The sequence below is a fragment of the Neomonachus schauinslandi genome, chromosome 1 (assembly GCF_002201575.2).
Source record: "Neomonachus schauinslandi chromosome 1, ASM220157v2, whole genome shotgun sequence".
NCBI lineage: Eukaryota > Metazoa > Chordata > Mammalia > Carnivora > Phocidae > Neomonachus > Neomonachus schauinslandi.
The window spans coordinates 211,003,145-211,015,299 of record NC_058403.1 but is presented as its reverse complement, the minus strand read 5'-3'; the positions used below and the strand labels follow the sequence as shown (position 1 = coordinate 211,015,299).

Sequence of the window (12,155 nt, the reverse complement as noted above, 5' to 3'; positions counted from 1 at the left end):
AATTAAAAAAAAAAAAAAAAAGAAGAGAGAGGCAGAGACAGAGAGCTCGCGAGCGCGAGGGAACGGGCGATCCCAGGCCCCGGCCAGCCCCCGCCTGCGTTTCCGCCCCCGGCGCGGTCACCGGGGCGCTGCCCGGCGGCGGCCCCCGACACGGCCATCGCTGCACCCCACCCCCGCCCTGAGACAGCCCGCCGCGCCGTCGCGGCTTCCCAGCTCGCTTCCTATCTGCGAGCCCCCTAAAATAAGCGTGCAGTCTGGATCTTTTTTATTATTATTATTAAAAAACGTATCCACTTGGTATGCACCTCGCAGCTGCCAGACGCGTTCCCTGAGTGCCTCCCCCTTCGAGCCCCATCGCCATCTCAAAGACCCCCTTCTCTGTAGGAATAGATTGTGGAGTCGCTCGCGCAGCGACCCCGGTGGGAGCTTGGGGGGACGGATTCATTTTGCAAGGGACCTGCCCCGCAACGTGCAGGGGCCCGAGTCTGCGCCCAGTGGGCGCGATGACACCAGGTGGAATGGGGTGTCTGTCCACCTGAGCACGGTGGGAGGTTTTGCAGGAGATTGTTCTCCCCCTGGGGGCGGGGGAGGCGTGGACTGCTCTTCGGTGGTGTCCCATCTGTTTGGTTGGGGGGAGGATGCTTTTGTTTTAATAATTCAGGTGCACCTGGGGAACTGTTTCCCGAGTTATGAAACTAGTGAGAAGGTGGTTCTGTTCAGTGCAATCCAGTGATCCTACAACATGTAAAAGAGTGTGTTCTTGTCCATGTGTTTCTGTCAGCTGCATTTATTCAGCAAGTTCCTTTGGGCCCCACTGGGTGCTGGCTGTGTCTTGGGGTCGGAGGATACTGGGATGCATTCAAGGCTTGGGTGCCCTGCCCCACCCCTCTGCCTCAACAGCTATTTATGTGGTTGTCCCCAGGCTGGAGAAAGCCCTGAAACGGGCTCATTAGATGACTCTACGTGCTTTTATCTCCGCCATCCGAGAGCTAATGACTCCCCTAATTCTCAAATAATAGCTTCCTTATGAGGCTTCGGGAGGGTTTGTCAACTCGCCGGTCAGCCTTTTCTCGCCACCTCTGCAAGAGCTGTGGATGGCCTCTCCCGTCTTTGCAGCTTGTTTTTTGGAAACTTGAAGGACAGAGTGTGAAAATCGTGGAGTCAACTTGTGATTATCTGAGTCGAGGGTTTCTGAAACTCGCTGGCCCTCTTTCCGTGTTTCTGATTGGATGCTTGGCAGATCTTGGTGTTCCTCCATTTGTGCCGGGACACCACGCCGGTCAGGCTGCCCTGCCCTGGGGGACGTCACTGCTGGGGAGCACAGGGGGTGGCCGAGGTGTGGTTGCCCAGATGCGCCCAGGTGTTGCGGCACGTGCATGCGGGTCCTGTGTCAGTCGCTGCCTGGTGTGTGTGCACACTCATGTGAGTGTGTAGCTGTTGAGACTTGAAATATGTACAGGTCCCAGAACAATTGGTTTTCTCCCATTTTCTGATCCTTTCCTCGTTGGGGGTGGGCTGCTAAGGAGATGGGAAATACCGGCGCTGAAAGGTAGTGCTGATTGGTCCTTTAGGACCCCGCCCGGCCTTTGTTGTACTTTTCCTCAGTCCCTGTGCCATCCTGCAGGAGCCTTCTGGGGTGGTCGGCCCCCTCCCCCCAGCCCCACCCTGCCAAGCCCCTTTCCCCACCCCCCAGCCCTGGCGGCTCTGTCTGTACTTGATCCCGCATTCGCCGCCCCGGGCCTCTGCTGGTTTCTTGCCCCTGCCCTCCGATGCCCCACCCCCTTCCCCTGGAGGGGCTCTGCCATCTGTTCCTGGCTTCTATCTGACACCTGTGAGAAGGCGGCGGGGGGGTGGGGGGGGGGCGGTGGAGCACTGGGACAGGTTATAGAGAATTCCTCACTTGAGGAGGCCTCGGTTCTAGTGGGGGAAGGGAGAGGTGGGGGTCCTGGGGTGTGAAGCCCACCATCCACAGGGACTGGTTCGGGGAATGGGCAGGGACACGGGATGGGTGGTGATGGGCTGAGGCGCTGGCAAATAAGCCTTTGCCTTTGTGGCTTTCTTCCTGCGATGTGGAAGTGTGGTGTGGGGGGGTCAGAGCTGTGTGACCTTGGGCCAGTCACTTGCTCAGGAACAAAGTTGGGGGGTCGCTAAACCTTCCCAAGTTGGGGGGCGGGGTGGAGAGCGAATGAACTACTTGCAGAGGGCATGACTGTGGAGGGCCCCGCAGACCTGCTCGGTCACCACCGTGCCTCACCCACAGCCTCGGCCGGCCAGGGTTCCTGGCTCTGCTCCAGAGACTTGCCCCGTGGCTACTCCGTGGGGCCTCTGTGCCCCAGCTCTTTCCTGCCCCGCCCTGGTGCCTCTGCTCTGGCTGAGGATGCTGGGCAGCAGAGGACAGGGCCGAACCTGGACTCCGTTCTGACCTGCTGTTCTTGGCCGTGTCCCTGGGTTCCTGTCCTCTCTGTTCCCCAGACAGGCTTCCAAGTGTGAGGGACCCGGGTTCAAATCCTCCTCTGGAGCAGGTCACTTCCCTTCTCTGGGCCTCCGATTCCTCATCTGTAAAATGGGTGTAATGAGAACCCATGCTAGGTCATTGTGGGGGATCAAAGGGGATGAGAAGCACTGAATGCTTTGTGTGGCACCAGAGGCTCGGGCTGGACTGGGTTGATTACTGGTGTGTGGCATCTGCTTCTGTCAGGGGCTCCCTTTGCCTGTCCACATTCGATCGGATTGTCCTCCGGGGGACCGTAGTGGGCACTTGGGGGGCTGAGCAGCATCCCTGGCCCTGCCCACTTGATGCCCAGAGCACCCCCAGTGTGAGAACCGCAGATGTCCTCAGACATTGCCGAGTGTCCCCTGGGGGACACAGTTGCCCCGAGGGAGATCCTGTCACTTAGCCTTTAACCCTGCAGCAGTCTGATACTTGGCTACGACCCCGCTCTGCCTCAAGTTCTGGTCCCCTTTGTCCCCTTCCTCCCCTCTGTCCTTGAATAGGGAGGGGCTTGTGTTTGCAAACGGGGTCTGGCCAAACTCAGTCTGGCTGTCCAGGTCCTTCCCGGCTGTCGTTCTGCCTCTCCCCGGCCCTTCCCAGCCCGCAGCTTCCCCTCCCAGAGAGGGGTGCATCCACAGACTTGCCCGTGCCACCTGATGGGCATGGCTCAGGGCTCTTCCGGGGCTGTCCTCACCCGGAGCCCGTGCGGGTGCCCTGCCCAGGCTGGCTTCCACCTGTCACCATACACCCCCCCCCCCCGCCCCGGTCACCATACCTCTTCCTGTCACTTTGCTTAACAGTTTTCTTTAAGTTGACTTTGAGGTGACTCACTTTAATCTTGCCTCCTCCTGAATAGTAATGTCCATGAAGTCGCGGCGCTGTTCTTACGCTGGTTGCAGACATTTTTATCCAGTGAACTGGATTTAACTCTGATATTAAAAAAAACAGGTTTGGGTCACCGCAGTAGTAAGGCCCGAGAGGATTGATGAATTGATTTTGTTGTTGGATGAGTTGGTTTCTGAGTTTCCTCCCTGCTTTGACTTGGCCTATTCTGGGAGCGGTTTGTTGGTTAGATAAGGTGTCCCTACTGGTCTGTCACTTTTCACTCCTGCTTCCTCAAGGAGCTTTTAGAAACTTGAAAAGTGGTCTGCCTCTACTCAGAACGCTCCAGTAGCTTCCTGTTGTTCCTGAAAAAAATTCGAGACCCCTTCCCGTAGCCTCCCTGCTCTGTCCTCTGTGGTCTGTCCTTTCTCCTTGCCCTACCGCCCCCCCTCCTGTGCCTGCTCCCTCATTCGTAACCAGCTTCCCTGCCTACTCTTCCCTGCCCTGCCTCCGGGCCTTTGCACTTGCTCTTCCCTCACTCTTCTAGCCAGCTGACTCCTTGTCATTCACATCTCAGCTCAGAGGCCATCCCTGGCCACACTGCCTAAACTCACCCTTCCAGCCAGCCTCTCTCCCCATCCTGCCTTTTCTTTGCATTCAGCACTACTGTAAACACACACATTAATCTGTTTATGTATCTATTGTCTGTCTCATCCAGGAGAATAGAAACTCTTTCTGTAAAGGGTCAGAGAGTCAGTAGTTCTGGCTTTGCAGGCCAGTCTGTCCCAACTACTCTGCTCTGCCATTACGGCACAAAACTATGGGAATGAGTGAGTGTGCCTGTTTTTCAGTAAAACTATTCGTGGTCACAGAATTGTAAATTTCACATACTTTTCACCTGTGATGAACTGGTTTTCTTTCTTTGATTTTTTTTTTCTCACCCAAACATTAAAAAAGGTCAAAACCACTCTTAGCTCAGAGGCTGTACAAAAACAGGTGGTGGGCTGGGTTTGAGCTGTGGGCGGTAGTCTGGGAACACCTACCACCAGGGTGTAAGGTCCGTGCTGGAGGAGTGACGTCTCCGCTGGCTGCTGCGTGTCTCCCCAGCACCTGGGGCAGTTCCTGGCACGCGGTGGGTGTTCAGTCAACACTCCTTTGCTGAATGAATTTCCAGCTTTCTTACATCAAAGCAGTTAGAGTCCTACTCTGTATTTAAAAAAAAAAAAGGGTCCCGGGTTGTTTCAAGGGAAATACAAGAAAATGTTATGACGCTGTCCACCCAAATAACCCCAAAATGAAGGAGGAATAAAAAGTAGCTGTGAACAGGGGCAGATACTTCGCTGTCTGCGATGCCTGAGCCTGACTTTTTCATGCCCCTTCCTTGCGTACCGCACCCCAGAAGGTTGGGAAGAAATATTCTCAGAAGATGGGGAAGGAGTCTTCTTGGCCTGAGGAGTTTTGTTTTGGCCTGGCAGAGGCTGAGGGTTTAAAAGGAAGACGAGTTTCCCAATCATTTCGTTTTGTAAGCATCTGACCCATCATCTTCTTTACCAACACCTGCGCCCTCGTCGGGAGGGGCGGCCGAGTCCTGCAAGGTGGTTTTTATAGTCACCCGCCAGCTGGGTCTCCACAGGGACACTCAGAAGAGGTGGCTTCCGTGGGTGTGAACGCTGAGCTTTGTGGGGTGCGTGGACGACAAGGTGACTGTCAGATGGCACGTGGCGGGCCCAGGAGTGTGCCCGGCCACACTCGCTCCGTCTTGCTCGTCCATTGCTACCGCGACCGTGGCAGGAGGACAGCGGCCGACGTGGGATTTCCGAGCCAACGACATAGTGTCGTAGATTTGGTACCTTCCCAGGAACGTTTTGACTTGTCAAGAAAGCATACTGTTCATTTGCGGGCACGCCTTTAGTTGATTGAAATAAACACTCTGGAGAGGTTTCCAAATTTGCCTGTCCTTTTTGGACTCTCTCTGTCTTTCTGTGCCCCTCCATCTCTCCCTCCCTCCTTTCCTTCCCTTCCCTCGCTTCTCACCCCACCTCCGGGGTCCCAGCAAGTGCACATGGGCACTGGTGGGTGCCGGAGGCATCGACGGACCCTGTGTGCGGAGCTGTCTTTGCCTCACGGGCGGCCCTGCTTTTGCTGTCCTGTCGCTCTGGGCTGTGACTCTTGGGGCTGGAGGCCTCGAGTGGGTTTGTTCAGTGGACAGAGAGTGAGTAGTCAGGAGGCAGGCCGCCGAGGGCCACCATGCCCCCTGAGTGGGTCTCCCGGTACAGAGCAGAGCAATAACTAACGTAGGATTTGGCCCTGTTTGCTGACACATGATCACAGTTACATTTCTCAGATGAGCCTGTACAGCGAGCTGCGAAGGGGTGATCTCTAGCTGGGGCGCTCCAGATTTTCTCCCAAATGATGGCACCTTCTGGGCAGGGAGGGGCAGAGGTGGGCCCGCCTGCCTGGTTTCGCGGCTGCTCGCCCCGGTCTCCTGGGAGAGAAGGTGGAGAGAGAGGATTTGTGTCTGATGAGCTGGCAGTGCGTCTGGAGCTGTGCTCTGTGCAGAAGAAGCCAGGGGATGGGTCCCCGAGGCCTCCTTTGACCAAGAGCCAGCCTGAAGCCACCAGCAGGCACAGTGATGGCCTGATGACGGGGGTGGCGGGGATCCCCGGACCGCAAGTGGGGTGGGAATGGGCTGCACGCCCCAGCGTTTCTGGGCAGCCCAGACAACGGCCCGGGAGCTGGCTGGGGTGGTCTCCTCTTGGGCACCCCGAAGGAGTGAGGGGGACCCTGGCTGGGCAGCCGGACTGGGAGATTCCGTCGTTTTGCTGCCGGCCCCTTCAAATGCCCACTGCTCCCCCACTGTCTCCTTTAAAATCCCATCTATCAGGAAGAGTTGGCCCTCAGCGCAGTGGGCCTCCCATCTGAGGTCGGCGGGTTGCATGGATCTGATTATCATAGTCACGAGTTGAGAGACTTGCTTGTGTCTAGCTTGCATGTGAGTAAAGCCCCTGGAATTTAAACTCTTGATTCGCTGCATTATTCCAACTCAGTCTCCCCAAGGAAGAGTAGGGAGTCAGGAGAGAAGGCTGGTTCAGTGACACTCCTCTGGGAGAGAAGGCGTCCTGTTGCGCTCTCTTTCGGGGCTGCAGCGTGTGGAAGCCAGAGAATGGTCTTGGCCGCGCCCGCGTCCTTGTATCCCGCTTGCACCAAAGGCGGCCCAGAGCCTCGACTCCCAGGCAGTGGTGTTCGTTGGGAAACTGGCCGCTCTGCGCTTGGGGCGCCTCTCGCTGGGCCCCGCCCAAGGAAGGCCGGGTGGTTGGACAGGTGGTGCAGGGAGCTTGCTCGCCTCTGAGACCTGCATGCGGTGGGCACAGGCAGAGTGGGCAGGGCAGCCTCTGCAGACGCCCAGGCCGTGTGGCCCGCTAGCCTCAAGGCAAACGTGCAGAATCAAGAATCACAGAAGGCTCCTCACACGTGGCCCTTGGCCTGCTGACCCGTGGCTCATCTCCGTGATCCGGGCCAGGCCGTGGCTTCATCGTGGACACACGGCCATGGGAGCCCTGGGAGGGCATCTGCCAGTATCTGTTGAGGGTGACAGTTGTTGTCAACCCTGCTTGTGTCTCGCCAGGTGCTGGTGGTGGCCGGATGAACAGCACCTCCTGCCCGCAGGGGCCATGGCCCACGGTGGAAGGCAGAGGGGCTGGGGGCCCAGAGGGGAGCGGGGGAGCAGAGGTGCCAAGATACATAGAAACTGGGCCGGTGGAAGCACAGGGCAAGGGAAGCGTCTTAGCTTGGGTGGCGGCCAGGAGATGATAGAAGAGTCACTACTTGAGCTGAGCCTTGTCATCATGGGAGATGATGAGCTGGCAGGCGGCGGAAGAGGGGAACTTGTAGGGCTTGCTCGGGGCCGTGGCCTGGGGGACCTGTGTGAAGAGCACAGGGGAGGCAGGGAAGCCCGCCTGTCTCTTGGGTGTCTTCCCCGCCCCCCCCAGCCAGGCTCTGAGGGGTTAAGGGGAGAGGGGGCCCTCAGGGATCCCAGAGTCTAAGACCAGAGCTGTTCAGGTCACCGGGGAGAGCCACAGACAGCTGCCCAAAGACTGGCTCCGGTAGGATGACCAGACCCTGAATTTTCTAGAGTAGCTCTTCGTAAAGTCCTCCTGCTCTGTTGTTGTTTTTTTATATGTATATTTTCAAAGTAAACCCTGCGCCCAATATGGGGCTTGAACTCATGACCCCAAGACCAAGAGTTGCATGTTCTACTGACTGAGCCAGCTAGGTGCCCCTTAAAAAAAAAAAAAAAAAAAATATATATATATATATATATGTACATATAAATATATATAATTGTATAATTATAAATATAAACATATATATTGTTAAGATCTTATTTGACAGAGTTAGAGAGCACAAGCAGGGGGCAGCAGGCAGAGGGAAAGGGAGAAGCAGGCTCCCCACTGAACAAGGAGCCCGATGCAGGGCTCGATCCCAGGACCTGGGATCATGACCCGAGCTGAAGGCAGATACTTAACTGACTGAGCCACCCAGTTGTCCCTCATATTTTTATTGAGATATTCACATACCAGAACATTCACCTTTTTCAGTAGACAATTCAGTGGACAATTCGTTGTTTTTTAGAACATTTATAGATCTGTGCAACCATCAAAACTCTCAAATTCCAGAACATTCTAGGACCTCAGAAGGAAACAACATACCTATTAAATAGTCACTCTCCCCCGCCCCCCACTCCTGGCACCCACAACCCCCCCTCCTATCTATGTATGGGCCTGTTCTAGACATTCCACGTAAATGGACTCACACCGTGTGGCCTTCTGTGTCTGGTTCCCTCCCTGAGCATCTGTGTGGGGAGGCTGGGCCTGTGGGTGTGGGGATGGGTTCTGAAGATGAGGGAGGGCTGGAACGTCAGGCATGATGACCCAGCTCACCTGTGGGAGGTGCTGAGGCTGCCCTTTGCGTGCCCAGTTCTGGATTCCTATATTCAGCGGTGAGTCCTCACCTGCCTGCCCTCTTCTTGCTCCAGCCCAGGCTGGCCCAGTGGGTTCCCTGTGGGACCTCTCCGTGCAGAGCAGGGCCTCTGAGTGTCTGTTCCATGGAGCAGCGTGGCCCTGGCCCCTACGGCTCTGGCTTATCTATTTCCTGTGTCCTGTAGGTTCACCTCCTGGTCGGTAGGCCTGGGGCCTCCCTGCCCGGAGTCTGCCAGGGCTTAGGCCAGAAAGGGGTGTCCTGGTTCCTGCTGGCCTGGTTGGCCGTTCATTTTCCAAGCCTGAGTGGGCCTCCCTGAGAGCTTCATGTAGCTCGGGAGAACCCCCTCTCCGCCCCCCCCTTCTGGGGGAACCCCCCCCCCCCCCCCCCGCCAACACACACAGTCTGGCCAGCAGCTTTTAAAGTGAGCTGCCTCCTTTGGGCCACTTTCCTTTCCTGGTCCTCCTGGCCTCAGCCTTACGGGGTTGTGAGTTGTCTCTTAGAAGGCAGCGACTGGGTAGCTAAGTGTCCCCTTAGCCCTTATGGGGCCCCATGAAGCCCACTAGCCCGTGAATTGCAAGTGGGCCTCGGTTCCTGCCTGGGTATTCCCCCACCCCCCCGAGTTAGAGAGGTAAGTGGCTGCCCCTTTGTCCTCCAGGGGTGGTGGCATCACCACCCTGGACGATTCAGAAATGCAGCGGGGCTCTCCAGGGAGGGGGAGGGCCTCGAGGGGCGTGGGTTCACAGCAGCACGCAGCCGGACAGCCCCACCTCCTCCTGCGTGCCTGGCTGGCACCTTCCCTGTGGGGACAGTGACACCCGCCCGCATGTGTGTGTCCTTCCGGCCCCCTGGCAGAGGCTACCTGTGAGCCGGGGTGTCCCGAGCTCATGGGAGGATGCCCTGCAGGTACATGCGTGAACGCTCCCCGAATGTCCAGTGACAGAGTTGGTCCCCGTCTCACGCCATATACAAAAACGGACTCCCAAAGCCTCAGTGAGCTAAATGTGAGACGTGAAAACACGTCTTTCCCAAGGCAGCACCGTCCAGTAAAGACGCAAAGCAGGCCCCTGTGTAAGTGCAGTTTCTCTAGTAGCCACATTGGAAGGTAAAAGGGAACAGATGAAATTGATTTGACTAACGTATTTTTATTGAACCTCATATACCCAAAGTGTTAACTTTTTTTTTTTTTTAAGATTTTATTTATTTGACAGAGAGACAGCAAGAGAGGGAACACAAGCAGGGGGAGTGGGAGAGGGAGAAGCAGGCTTCCCGCTGAGCAGGGAGCCGGATGCGGGGCTTGACCCCGGGACCATGACCCGAGCCGAAGGCAGACGCTTAACGACTGAGCCACCCAGGCACCCCAAAATGTTAACGTTTTAACACGTGATCACTATAAAAATAGTTACCGAGTTATTTTACGCTCCTTTGTGTTTTGTTTTGTTCCGTTGGTCCTAAGGCTTCGGTGTGCTGGCTGTAGCTCACGCTTAGTGCTGGCCCCCCACGGGCCGGTTCTTCGGGGGGACCTCAGTCCCTGGATAAGCTGAGCGCTGTGATGGGGTCGGGGACGCTAGCCGTGGAGGTACCTGGCGCTTAGTGGAGACTGGGCCCTTCCATCCGCCTCCTGTTCCTGCCCACCTTCCTGGTCCATCTGCAGTTCTGGAGCTCTCCACCTCTAGCTGGAGAGATGAGACCGAGCCAGCATAAACCGGCTGAGGCCACTGAGGGGTGAGGGGGGAGGGCGCTGACCCACTGCAGCGGGGTGCGGTCAAGAGAGAGCCCTTTGTGGGGGCCCAGGGGAGGCCCTGAGCCTTTCATGGAGGTGGTAGGAATCAAGCCAGTGTTTGGAGGAGGAGGAGGAGGCGGCTGTGGGCCCGACCCAGAGGTCAGGACAGCCTGCCTCGGGAAGGGCCGCATATCAGAGTGCTGTGGGGAAGTGGAAACAGCCGAAGTCCGGGCTCTTGAGATGCAGTGGCTGAGCCACGCTGGCCTGCGGTGCTGCCTCTCTCTCTGGGGTGTTAAGCCCCACGGCCGTGGTCCCGACCCCTCCTGTGCACCCGTGCAATGCTGCCTCTCATGTTTGACAGGCGCCTAAAACCTCATCCCGGCTGCGAGGGCCGATGAGTCCTGGTGGCTAAGCCCAGGGCAGGGCATGTGTGGCATGGAGCTGGCTGTCCTGGGGAGCCGTGAGCTTAGAGCTCGAGCTGTTTCCAGGAGGGTCTTGCAGGAACTTGGAACGCTGCTTTGGCCGTGGGAGGACCCAGGAGAGAGACTCCTGTAGTAGTGTAGCTGGGAAATTGTACCCCCCAGCTGCAGACCATCTTAAATGGCCTGAGGTCTCAAGGCAGGAGAGCCGAGTGGGATGAGCAGCCGGAGGCTTGTACCCATGTGCCTGACCTGGGTCTGTGTCCTTATCTCCAAAATGGGGATGACAGCGAAGGTCTCTGCTTCAGGGGTGGGTGAAATGAACTGAGTCGATACCTGAAAATCCATTCGTGGAATAGTTCCTACCCCAGGGCAGCTGTGCTCCCCGGGGTACGTGCTGGCTGGTGCCTGGTGACGTCTGTGGTCGCTGCGAGTGGGGGGTATGCTGCTCAGTCCCCCACGGTGCCCAGGACGGCCCTACAGAGAACAACGGGCCCGGCCTCGAGAGCCTTCGGTCGATCACAGTAACAGCTTTTCTCTGCACTTGTGTTTTGTTGCCCGTGAATCAAGGTATTGCAACCGAAGTTTCTAAAACCACTTTCCATTCCAGAGTCGCCCATGGTTTTCACACCGCTGTTCTGTATTTATGCTGGGAAGGGAGTTAAGGAACAGTCAAGGTTATTAGAAGGCACCTTGAAAATGTTTGTTTTTTCTTCCTCTGGAGCTTCTTTATTTTCATGGGGCAGGTAGGAGGGTTTGGCTGGGGATTTATGGACCAGGAAGCAAGGGCGCTGTTCCTCGGGGACGCTGGACCGGAGGCAGCCAGGCCAGAACTCGGAGTCCTGTGGCCTGTTCCACATGCCTCATTGGATTTTCTCCTCCAGTGAACTTGGGGCTGCCATAAAAATGAACTTGGAGCCGCCAGCCTGGAAAACCGGCCTCCTGGGCCGAATGGCGCTCCTCGGGCCCGCGTGAGGGCTGGGGGTGAGCCTGTGGATTTTGCAGAGCAGCCCTGGACGTGAACAGCTCTTGGTGAGGCTTGGTGCCCCTCGGCTGCCACAGCTCAGGCACAGGTGTCTTTGGTGCGGCCCCTGTGACACTGGGTTCCAGCCCCGGCACCGTGAGGCCCCAGGTCGCCCTGCATTAAATAACTTAGCCTTTAACCAAAAGAAGGCCTGGGAACGTTGAGGTCAGCCGAGTCACATGGCCGTTTTCCCAACCAGCCTGCTGGAAGGGTCTTTATTACAAACGTAACTCGTCTTCACGATAGCAAACTCAGCAGTGCCTTTGAGACAAAACCAAAGCAGGCAAGGCGTTCTATAGTCCCTGTGAGTATCTGAGGTGTGTGTGTGCAGCCTGGTGGACTTTGTGAGGGTCCCTCTGTGCTCCTGGGGTCCAGCCATCAGTTTGGGGCTGATAGGACTTCCTGCTTGCCCTGAGGGCTGAGGCGGGTAGTTGGGGAGGCTGGGGTCCCTGGTGGGGACTGGCTGCATGGCCTTGTAGGGGTCCTGTCACATAGGCTGGGTGCCCGGAGCTCAGCGTAGTCAGGATGGGTGGAGGGCTTGGGCATGGACCTGGCCCCCAGCACTGAGGAGGGGTGAGGTCGGAGCGGGCTCTCCAGAGGGCAGGGCTGCCTGAGATGCCCCTGCCGCTTGGGTAAACCGGGCCTGAGAGAGCCCCACACTCCCCTTGGCCGGAGAGAGCGTCCAGCCCCCAGGCCAGA

General features: G+C 57.2%; 1 protein-coding gene across 1 annotated transcript in view; it reads left to right on the top strand.

The window, feature by feature from the left end:
* The window catches only part of KDM4B (lysine demethylase 4B), a 134,763-nt gene that overhangs the window by 460 nt on the left and 122,148 nt on the right, over positions 1-12,155 (top strand).